The following is a 13,130-nucleotide window of genomic DNA, read 5'->3' on the forward strand; positions in this document are numbered from 1 at the left end:
GTACATACCTTTATGGGTATTCCGGTTCAATGAATATTAATTATTCCAGGTGGGTAGTGGATCCCAAAGGAGAGGCCAAACCTGAAAGAATTATTTAAGGTTTCATAAAATTGCAATAATCTAAAAATCAGTTCTAGTCTAGTTGCTACTTATTGTTAGTCCTTTCCAACATACACATATTAAATTATTTATAATAATTTCTAATGGCTATTGTAACTTGAATTTGTAGCCTTGCCATCCAGGCAATGTGTGACACTGGGCAAGTATCTTCATATTTTATTCTTAGTTAGCTTCAAATATATACAATTACTAGTTACCATTCTGTTGGCTGAAAATAACAAACATCCACTGGCTTTATAGGTCAGTGTTCATAGCCTTTCTCCTCGAGTACTGTCATTAACATTTTCAGGTCTATAAGTTAACTCAACTTGTGTGTTCCGTCATTAAAGACAAGTTCTCAAGAGGTTGTCCTGCCTTTCCGAGCAGGAGGCCAATTCAATTTGTATGTATGGCAGACTAAGTGATATTTAAGGTAATGTTCAGTTCTGATAAAATATTCAATTCACCTAAATAGGTTAAAAGGATAGTTGCCTACAGACATTTCTAACTTTCATAATTTGATAAATGATGCTGTACCATTAATCTCTTGACCTCTTAGCTTTTTAAACTCAACCCTAGATTTGTCCCAATTTAATGAGTTACAGTTACACATGAGAGCAAATGTTCACCTGAATCTGTTCAACATCCAGCATTTCAAATCAGGATATTATCTCCATTCCTGAAAAAAGTGCCTCTGAGTTCTTTTTTTTCTACTTGTTTATCACTTATTTTGTTTTCATTTGATACTTATTTACTCATTTCAGTAAAGCACACCCAATACTATTTAAAAGCCTCCTTTCATATAAAAGAAGGAAAAATTCCTTCTACTTATTAAAATTTATTCTTTTGTCTCTGCAAATTTCTGCCCCTCATCTCCTCTAGGACCTTGTTATTTCACTTGCTCACCTTCTTTTTAATTTACATCTTTAGTCTCTCCATGAACTCTAATTTCTTTCATACATTTAGCCACCTATTTTATAACTCTTGGGATACAGACAAAAGAGATGGTTCCCTCCCCCTCCTGATAGTACTCACATTCTTGCTGAAAATATAATGGTATCCTGTTCAAATTTATCAAGAGAAAATACATCAATAAAAACCTTATCTCCTAGCCAACTTCTCAAGAGTTCGGATGACTATTATCTTTATTACTTCATATAGAAAACACCTTTTTGAATTTTCCAATGTTTTTGTAATTACTGTGCATAAGTCAGATGATGAAACATTTTCTAATATTAATTTAAAATATTGCCAATCCTTCAAGATTCCTTTCATGAAAAGTTTCTTTAAGTTTACAAACTGATAGCAATTTTTCATCTTTTAATTCTTTAAAAGCTGATAGTGTTTTGTTTAATGTGCTTTTATGAGTATATATATTTTTGTTTAGGTAAGACATCATAATATAATTTTATAGTCATCTTCTGAACGCTATCATCTTAATACAAGATGATAAGAGTAACGTTCCACTAAAACTTTTAAAATATTCTATTTGTCACTGATTAGACTCTTTAAATATATTTATACTGTGTACAAGTAAAATATATATATACATATATTTAAAATATAATTGTATATATGGAGTAAACAATGCCCAAGTTCATGATAATAGTATTCTACCATTTTCTTATTCTGGGTTATTATGGTGGTTTCTAACTTCTTTTCAGTGTCCAATTTATGCCACATTATCACGGTATATTTTGGAACACTAAATGTTTCCTAAAACAGTTTTCAATATATTATTTTCCAATCAATAGTTTCTCAGCTCATAGGTTAAAGTTAAAATTCTTCAGACTTGCAATCAGTGCTCCTCCTTATCTCATTTAATGCTATCCGTCATTCTAAGCATATTTCTCACTATTCTCTCAACATAGATTTTCTAAAACAATGTAATGGGTTTTGCTCATAATGTAATTTATATGTTACTATTTTAACAACAAGTATAATATTTTATATGCCATGGCCCTCAGATGCATTCTTTCTTTCCAGTCATTCTTTACACATTAAGATTTGGCTAAGTCCATTCTGTCTTTCAGCTTACTTTGTTTCCTGCACTGGGTTTGCTCTGTTTCAAATATTCATAGATTGATATAAGTACTTCTTCCCTCATGTATTTTACAGTTTGCTAGGTAAGTCATGAATAATTGCAATACATAAAAAATAAGTCAGGTGAAAAAATAATGGATACAAATGATATTACGTACATGAAAGGCAGTGGAAACTCCGAGGAAAGAAATGTTAAATCTCTGTGGGAATGTAGAAAAGACAAGGGGAATTTGTTGAAACTGAAGCATCTTGGACCATCCTGAGGTAGTCTAACATAATAGTTCTAGGGTAGGGGACATAAAATCCTGGCAAGACATCTATAGAAAGATTCCTCTTTTATTAAATAGACAGTAGATGGTGGCATGCATTGGATACAGTGCTCACTGTCTTGAGTTCATCCTGCAATGGGGGTCATATGAAAACATAGATGTGTTTTAGCAATGTAAAATGATACTTTTGCTAGGAACAGGATAGTAAACTGTGAGTGGGTTGTGGTTTAAAAGGGACTGAAGAAGACTGTTTTTGCCATCAATTTGTTAACTTCTCAGAGAAATTTACAAAGTTCTTAAAGCCTGAAAAATGTGCTTGAAATTCTGATTTCAAGGACATTTAAATTTCACTCTAACATTCTACATTCAGAATATCACTCTGTATCTTGCAAGGGATCAGAGCATTACATTTTAGGATGGCTTCCAAGAGGGATAAAGCCTAATGGCTAACTGGCAAAACTCCAATAGATTTTAGGTAAATTTCTAATTAAATATCTAGTAGAAGCATAATTTATTACAGATTTCCCCAATATTCCCTACAGATTTCTTCTGTCCTTAGACATACTGTCTGGATTGTAAACTGATGCAATAATTTTCAAGTCAAGCCACAACAATCTATCCATTGTTATGATATACAAAGTTTTCTAACTTTTAATCCTCTACTGAAATTATACTTGTAATCTATTAGCCAAATATTGGTTTTACTCTTCTCTCTATCTCTCTCTTAGAATATATTATCTATATGTGGCAAAAGGATATTTGGAAACATTTTGGAAGACTAACAGCACTAGTGCATTCAAAGAAATCACTTAATACTACGTCTACGCTACTGTCTCTGCTATAGCAATTAGAAGGATACCTTACTATGGTGAGGAAAGAATTATAGGACTATTAGTTTTAATTTCTCTATAATGTCAAGAACATATAATGCCTCATAGCTCTCTATATAAGGAGTAAGTTAAATAATTTTGTGATAAGAATAGTAGGTTGATCATATGCATGATGCTAACTTGTATCATGCTTTAAAATATTAAACAAGTTTTAGTTTCATCCACCTCATTAGAACACATTCAAATGCATTCTTTTTTACAGCTGGAGGGGCAGCCGTGAGAAGAGGCCCCTCGTCCAAGGTAAGGAGCAGCGGCTGCGCGTTGCTGGAGCAGCGGTGAAGAGATGCCCCATGTCCAAGGTAAGAGAAACCCAAGTAAGATGGTAGGTGCTGCGAGAGGGCATCACAGGGCAGACACACTAAAACCAAAATCGCAGAAAACTAGCCAACTTGATCACAGGACCACAGTCTTGTCTAACTCAATGAAACTAAGCCATGCCGTGTGGGGCCACCCAAGACAGTCGGGTCACAGTGGAGAGGTCTGACAGAATGTGGTACACTGGAGAAGGGAATGGCAAACACTTCAGTATTCTTGCCTTGAGAACCCCATGAACAGTATGAGAAGGCAAAAGGATAGGATACTGAAAGAGAAACTCCCACGGTCGGTAGGTGCCCAATATGCTACTGAAGATCAGTGGAGAAATAACTCCAGAAAGAATGAAGGGATGGAGCCAAAGCAAAAACAATACCCAGTTGTGGATGGGACTGGTGATAGAAGCAAGGTCCAATGCTGTAAAGAGCAATATTGCATAGGAACCTGGAATGTTAAGTCCATGAATCAAGGCAAATTGGAAGTGGTCAAACAGGAGATGGCAAGAGTGGATGTCGACATTCTAGGAATCAGAGACCTAAAATGGACTGGAATGGGTGAATTTAACTCAGATGACCATTATATCTACTACTGTGGGCAGGAATCCCTTAGAAGAAATAGAGTAGCCATCATAGTCAACAAGAGTCTGAAAAGCAGTACTTGGATGCAATCTCAAAAATGACAGAATGATTTCTGTTCATTTCCAAGGCAAACCATTCAATATCATGGGAATCCAAGCCTATGCCCCAACCAGTAATGCTGAAGAAGCCGAAGTTGAATGGTTCTATGAAGACCAACAAGACCTTTTAAAACTAACACCCAAAAAAGATGTCCTTTTCATTATAGGGGACTGGAATGCAAAAGTAGGAAGTCAAGAAACACCTGGAGTAACAGGCAAATTTGGCCTTGGAGTACAGAATGAGGCAGGGTAAAGGCTAATAGAGTTCTGCCAAGAGAACGCACTGGTCATAGCAAACACCCCCTTCCACAACACAAGAGAAGACTCTACACATGGACATCACCAGATGGCCAACACCGAAATCAGATTGATTATATTCTTTGCAGCCAAAGATGGAGAAGCTCTATACAGTCAGCAAAAACAAGACTGGGAGCTGACTGTGGCTCAGATCATGAACTCCTTATTGCCAAATTCAGACTTAAACTGAACAGAGTAGGGATAACCACTAGACCATTCAGGTATGACCTAAATCAATTCCCTTAAGATTATATGGTAGAAGTGAGAAATAGATTTAAGGGACTAGATCTGATAGACAGAGAGCCTGTTGAACTATGGATGGAGGTTCGTGACATTGTACAGGAGACAGGGATCTAGACCATCCCCATGGAAAAGAAATGCAAAAAGGCAAAATGGTTGTCTGAGGAGGCGTTACAAATAGCTGTGAAAAGAAGAGAAGCGAAAAGCAAAGGAGAAAAGGAAAGATATTCCTATTTGAATGCAGAGTTCTAAAGAATAGCCAGGAGAGATAAGAAAGCATTCCTCAGCGATCAATGCAAAGAAATAGAGGAAATCAACAGAATGGGAAAGACTAGAGATCTCTTCAAGAAAATTAGAGATACCAAGGGAATATTTCATGCAAAAATGGGCTCAATAAAGAACAGAAATGATAGGGACCTAACAGAAGCAGAAGCTATTAAGAAGAGGTGGCAAGAATACACAGAAGGACTGTACAAAAAAGTTCTTCATGACCCAGATAATCACAGTGGTGTGATCACTCACCTAGAGCCAGACATCCTGGAATGTGAAGTCAAGTGGGCCTTAGAAAGCATCACTATGAACAAAGCTAGTGGATGTGACGGAATTCCAGTTGAGCTATTTCAAATCCTGAAAGATGATGCTGTGAAAGTGCTGCACTCAATATGCCAGCAAATTTGGAAAACTCAGCAGTGGCCACAGGACTGGAAAAGGTCCGTTTTCATTCCAATCCCTAAAAAAGGCAATCCCAAAGAATGCTCAAACTACCGCACAATTGCACTCATGTCACACTCTAGTAAAGTAATGCTCAAAATTCTCCAAGCCAGGCTTCAGCAATACTTGAACCATGAACTTACAGATGTTCAAGCTGGTTTTAGAAAAGGCAGAGGAACCAGAGATCAAATTGCCAATATCTGCTGGATCATTGAAAAAGCAATAGAGTTCCAGAAAAACATCTATTTCTGCTTTATTGACTACGCCAAAGCCTTTGACTGTGTGGATCACAACAAACTGTGGAAAATTCTGAAAGAGATGGGAATACCAGACCACCTGACCTGATTCTTGAGAAACCTTTATGCAGGTCAGGAAGCAACAGTTAGAACTGGACATGGAACAACAGACTGGTTCCAAATAAGAAAAGGAGCACATCAAGGCTGTATATTGTCACCCTGCTTATTTAACTTATATGCAGAGTACATCATGAGAAATGCTGGGCTGGATGAAGCACAAGCTGGAATCAAGATTGCTGGGAGAAATATCAATAACCTCAGATATGCAGATGACACCACCCTTATGGCAGAAAGTGAAGAAGAACTAAAGAACCTCTTGATAAAGGTGAAAGAGGAGAGTGAAAAAGTTGGCTTAAAGCTCAACATTCAGAAAACTAAGATCATGGCACCCAGTCCCATCACTTCATGGCAAATAGATGGTGAAACAGTGGTAACAATGACTGACTTTATTTTTTGGCTCCAAAATCACTGCAGATGGTGACTGCAGCCATGAAATTAAAAGATGATTACTCCTTGGAAGGAAAGTTATGACCAACCTAGACAGCATATTAAAAAGCAGAGATATTACTTTTTCAACAAAGGTCCACCTAGTCATCCTATGGTTTTTCCAGTGGTCATGTATGGATGTGAGAGTTGGACCATAAAGAAAGCTGAGCACTGAAGAACTGATGCTTTTGAACTGTGGTGTTGGAAAAGACTCTTGAAAGTTCCTTCAATGGCAAGGAGATCCAACCAGTCCATCCTAAAGGAAATCAACCCTGAATATTCATTGGAAGGACTGATGCTGAAGCTGAAACTCCAATACTATGGCCACCTGATATGAAGAGCTGACTCATTTGAAAAGACCCTCATGCTGGGAAAGATTGAGGGCAGGAGGAGAAGGGGACGACAGAAGATGAGATGGTTGGATGGCATCACCAACTCAATGGACTTGGGTTGGGTGAACAAGGGGAGTTGGTGATGGACAGGAATGCCTGGCATGCTACAGTTCATGGCGTCACAGAGTCGGACACGACTTAGCGACTGAACTGAACTGATATGCAGCAATCAGGTCATCTCAGGGAGAAGACCAATAAGAATAAGGTCCCTCTTCCCTATCAATGCAGGAGGGCCCCATTTTCTTTGTATATCTTGAAAAATAAAGGCATCATATAATTAATGTAGTCACACAGTCATTTATTCCTGAGTTTCAGAGTTTGCATTTCTTAATGTTGTTCATTGATATGCCCTGTAAGGCAGAAAAATCTGCCTTCTACCCTCCTACGTCCTGTGCTGGGCCTCAGAATTAAACTGACATAAGACAGATTAACAGAAGGAAAGCACACAAATTTTGTTTAATATTTTTGCATGCACAAAGGAGCCTTCAAAAGCAAAATGAAGATTTTAATAAGCCATTATGCTTTAAAACTTTTTAAGCAAAGAGTGATCAATTATGGGGATGTGACAATACCTATGGACTTGGACTAGGGGCAGTACATTTTGGGGCAGAGATTAGGAAATATATGGTGGAAACTAATGGGAGATAAGGACTATTTTAGTAAGCTTGTTTGTACAAATCTATTTTGTCATTGACTCTCAGTCTGCTGGTAAGAACATTTCTTTCTTCCTGCTAAAGGTAATCCATCTTTTTTATAGGTAATTTTATGACACATTTTTAGGAAGAAAAGGAAGGTCAAAAAGTATCTTTCTGTATCTGGTATTTTTCAAGTGCCTTTAGCTGAAACTAACCAATAAGCTAAACTGGCATATATTGGAGCGAAATGTTTTGAGCTCTTTTGTACTGTTATTTTGTACATCAAAGTTGCTCACTTATTGTTTTGTAACTTTGTTATACTGTGTTCAAAATTTAAATAAAATCAGATTACATGCATAATCTTAACCATCTTTTCTTGTTTCATTTTACTGTTTTATTGCCTGTGTGATATACATTCCTAAATAGATACAACCTTCACATCTTTCCTTAAATAGATAATTGTACTATGAAATATTCCTTCTGTAAAATACTGGGTAACCTTTGCAAGGTCATGATTTCAAATACTTACAGACTTGTTGAAGTTTGCTTTTGTAAAAGATACCTATTACAATTATTCATAATTACATGATGATGAGTTTTGAGAGATAAACAGAGGCTAAAATGTAAATCTTTGTCTAGCTTGCTTGGGAGATTGAAGTTCATCCTATAAACACTGGAGATCATTGAGTAGTTTTAATATAAAAAGCAGACTCAGACACAATCAAGTTAATGATTTGTTCAATTGGATCAGATTTCCATGATTTGGATAACAACTCTGATTTGGAGAGAGCAAGAGTAGAAAGCAGAAAATAAGATACACATTAATTGGTTTTAGAGATAGGGAAAATTTGATCTGAGACCATGGACAGTGTAAGTGCAGAGGGAAGGACAGTTTCCTGAGATGTTTTAAAAGATGTATTGCATAATAGACATAAGGGTTGAAGAAGATGTGCAGTGCAGCATAGCACACAGTTTGGCTGTTCCAGTTATTGTGTGTTGAGTTGCAAATGCCAGTAAAATGTCTAATGGAAATACTATAAAGAAATGGGTAAGGAGGTGGTTTAAGCTCAGAGATCAAGGCTAAAATTATTGAAAGACCAAGGGTTACTATATGGATTCTAGCTCTTATTGAGGTCAATGAATTGCTGTTTGCTGATAGAGAAAATTTGAGCAATAAAAATTCTAAGCATATTTACAAGTTATCATTTATTTTAAGCAACTCAACTGCTTTAATTTTATAGTCTCATAACTGTAAACCCAAAGTACAAAAATGACAAAAGCACTGACTTATAAATAAAATTTGATTAGCCAAGTTCTACTTTTAATTGACAATTTTGTTTTTCAAAGTAGGTTTGTTTGGTGCATCTAGAATTGTTTGAATATATCATGCTGCTATATTTATCTATGAAAGTGAAACTGTTAGTCACTCAGCTGTGTCCAAGTCTCTGCAACTCCAAAAGTCTCATCTGTCCTTGGAATTATCTAGGTAAGAATACTGGAGTAGGTTGCCATTTCCTTCTCCAGGGGATCTTCCCAACCCAGGGATCAAAGCTGGATCTCCTGCACTGCAGGCAGATTCTTTACTGTCTGAGTCACCAGGAAATTTAGAGATCAATGTATTTGTTTCATTCATTTAATACTGTAGTTATACATCTCTTTTCAAAGAACCTGGACATGGTTTTTAATTTTTTTCAGACTTGAATGGTATGGGTAAAAGCTTAATCGGTTTATATCGTGCTAAACTCAAATTCATCCTACCTTTTCAACAATAATTACTTCTCCTTGACCACGGTTATACTACTCATCATTCTCTTTAGACTAGCAGAGATCCCTTCAGCAATGCTGCTCAGTTTCTGCTACCTGATATGGCACAATCATGCTTTCCTAAGCAATTCTCAATGCTCCTCTGAGAAGACAATAGGCAGCTATCTCTCTGTCAATGGTTTATTCTCCCCTTCCATGGAGTAGAATTGGGGCTTGGTGTTGGCTTCCCAGGCTGTGACTTCATTTCCCATCCACTTTTGTTTCTTGGTTGGGCCAGTGGTAAGTAGGTAGAAGTTATGATTACCAGTTCCAGGCTTAATAAACTTTCAAATCTGCCATTTACTTAATCTTTCCCCTGTGTGGGTTGATATTAATCCCAAGGGGTGAACTTAGGAGTGACAGGTTGAATATGTCAGAACTTCCATTAGCCTGAGTCATGAGTAGCTGCACAGAGTGGAGCTCTGCATTCTTCCCATTGACTTTACCTGGGTAAGAAATTAATTTCCATTTTCTTTAACTACTGAGATTTCATTGTTGATTTGTTACAGCAGATACCTAGTATTACTTTAGGTTAAATCATGCAACAGGGAATTCTGAAACACAGGCCATAGACTAGTCCCTTAAATTGAGTTTACTTTTAAAAACATCCATAGAGCCAGCCTCCAAGAAAATGCTAGTCTAGCTTTGTTTGCAAATCAGGTTTCTTTAGCATCAGAGTGCATAGATTCCTTTAAAGAAAAATGGAGAAAGGAGGAAAGTGGCATTTTGGGGAGAACACCATATAGTTAGTTCTTAAAAGGTCATCTCACTTATTTCTCATAGAAAATGAAATGTCCCTATGTGAATAAAATAAAATGAGTCATTTTAAAGGTAAAGAAACTGAAGATAAGAGAGATTAAGTGATTTTCTGAAGGTCATGGAGACAGTGTTGAATTTTGGAGTTTGTACCCAGAACTATATAACCCATGTATATTCTTTCAATATATCACACTATTTTCAACAGCTATAACTCTGAACATTTCTGTTTCTCTGGACAATTCTACTAGTTCTTAAAGAGACAAAGCAAATTTCAGAAATTCATTTTTGAACAAATGTAAGCTCTGAGCAAACATTTCAATGTAGAAATGATGACTATTCAGGGAGACTATAATCCACAACAACAACCATATATAGCGGTGTCGTTTATTTGAAAAATGTGTGTTTTAGTAATATGTAGCCATGCCTGCAATTCTGTTATTATATATACTCATTGGCTACAACTTTCAAAGGATTAGGAAAGAGCAACCCCATTTGTAACACTGTACACGTATATATCAATAAAATGACTCCCTGAAGGCAATATAAATGCAGTGAAGATTGAAACACCCTCTCAGAAATACAGATAGAGTCTTACGGGGTCACCTGCATTGTCAGGGAGAATACAAATTTATTTGAATGCACTGAATCTGAGAACACATAAAATAAATGGTAGGAATATAAATTCACAGCCAAATAAATAGCTGTTGTGTCACTGAAATAGATAATCCAGACTTGTTTTCTGTTGGAACCCTTCTATGGTTTTATATTGATTGATGATAATTGGAAAGTGGCCTGATTTAGTATTGAGGATAATTAATTAAATATTCTAACTGCAACCAAACTAGACATAGAACCTCAAATATTTATATATCTTCAACTCAGTTATTTAACAACCTTACTAACATGAATCAGAAGAGGGAAGAAGAGGATGAGCATGAGATGAGGAGGATAAAGAGGACAAGGAAAGGACAGAACTAAGCTGTACAGGCATACCTTGGAGATTTTGTGGGTTGCACAAAGAAAGTTACACAATGTTTTTGGTTTACTGGTACATATAAAATTTTTGTTTACACTATACTATAGTCTATTAGGTGTGAGATAGCATTATGTTTAAAAAAGCTAAGTATATATTTCAATTAAAATTTACTTTGTTAAAAATTGCTAACTGCTATCTGAGTCTTCAGTGAGTCATAGTGGTAACTTCAAAGATTACTGATTACAGATCACCATAACAATTTGAATAATGAAAAGGTTTGAAATATTGCAAGAATTACAAAAATATATCATAGACATGAAATGAGCAAATGCTGTTGGAAAAACAATGGTGGTGATAGACCTGCTCAACAAAGTGTTGCCACAAACTTTTCCTTTATAAAAAACAAACAAAAAAACCCCCACAGGATATGAGAATAATGATGGGAAAACAATAAAATGAGGTATGCCTGTATATTTTAAAATAGAAGTCTTTAAGATAACTGCCCTATGACCCTCAAGGTCACATTATTCTATCACCAAATTCCTTATACTTTCTCATATTAGTCAGAATTCCTTAACTCCTTAGTTTCATAAGATCACTCACAGTTTTATTGTCTGGTTTCCAAATGTAGAGCACACTAAAAAGTAAATTAAAGAACCGACCAGAGCTGCAATAGGTAGATGTACTGATATCCACCATCACAAAGACTGCCAGAGTGACAGAAGAGAAAAGGGGAAAAAACTATGAAAACAACATTTGCATGTCCAAAATTGGAGACATTTGGTACCATTAAAACATGGCATTAGCAGATTTTAATGCCTGAGAGCTTTATTATACCGGGATATATAATTATTGTCTCTACTGATGAAACTTAGTCTTCAAGAAAGTTAAAATGTTTAAGTTTAGATCAAGTTACTTTGTTCATGCAGGGTCATATAGGTAGGTTTTTCTAAAACAAATTGTGACTATTTCTTCTAAATATAAAAGCCGTATTTCCTATCTTTATCTATTAAACATAAAGTTCATTTGTTTTGAATTTCTAGTGAAATGGAAAAATGATGTTATATTTAATAAGCAGAAAACAAATCTGAACTTCAATAAGGAGAGAGTTTGCTCCAAAAGATGATTGTAAGAAGGGGATGTGGACTATTGTAATAGGGAAAATTCTTACATGGTAAGATCTGTATGCGTCTCAAAGGTCAGGCAGAAAAGGCAGAGTAAATAAAAATAGATAGGATAGAGTTTGGGGGGCTAAGCGAATCAGATAGTTTGACAGGACATTTTGAGCAGAATATAGGGATTTTCCATGTTCTAATACTTGCTTAATCTCCCAATACTTGACTAAAATCAATAGTACCCCAAAATTCAGGGACCTGGGGGAAGGTGAGTTCAGTCAAGTTGTGCAGTTGGAGGGTATTATGTTCAGATTGGTCAGTAGACACAAACAATTTGGCTAATCTTTTATGAGATAAAACATGAGAATTCAAAGATTTTCTTCTGGCATTGTCATGGCTAAAGCACAGGACCATCTGCAAATCTTAGGTAATCATTAGGGAAGAATGGTTCTTTGCAGTATGCCATTTCCTGGATACAGTGATGGCAGTATTTCTCAACCATCACTGTTTCCCAGGAGCACAGACTCACATAAATTTCACAGTTTTCTTATTAAACCTTAGCCATAAGAATATAACACATTTTTAAATCATTTGATATTTGAATCCATAATTTGAATTAATAATTAAAGACATTGAGCCAATAATAAATTAATCCTATTTGTACATACTTTAAAAATAAATAAGTGAAGAAATGCAAATCTTACTTCTGATATTGCAAATATCAGAACACTTCTGCAACTTAGGAGAAGTTGGAACAATGGCAGTCAAGACCCCTTCAATGCCCAGAACCTGTACACGGCACTTGAAAATGAGTCCTAATTGCAACTTAAAACATTTGGAGTAGAATTACATAGATCCAGTTTCAATGAGGCACTGAGGTCTACACTTAATTTGCAATTTTTCCTCTACCTAAGCAGCAGTTGAGGAGGGCACAGCAACCCACTCAAGTATTCCTGCCTAGAGAATCCCCAAGGACAGAGGAGCCTGGTGGGCTACAATCCACAGTGTTGCAAAGAATCGGACACGACTGAAGTGAGGTAGCAAGCACGCAAGCAGCAGTTACTGAGGATGAAGGGGAGAGTAAAACTGAATCATGATGCAAGAAGGAACCATTAAGACCACCTCCAACAA

Source organism: Cervus elaphus, chromosome 20 (assembly GCF_910594005.1).
Source record: "Cervus elaphus chromosome 20, mCerEla1.1, whole genome shotgun sequence".
NCBI classification, from domain to species: Eukaryota; Metazoa; Chordata; class Mammalia; order Artiodactyla; family Cervidae; genus Cervus; species Cervus elaphus.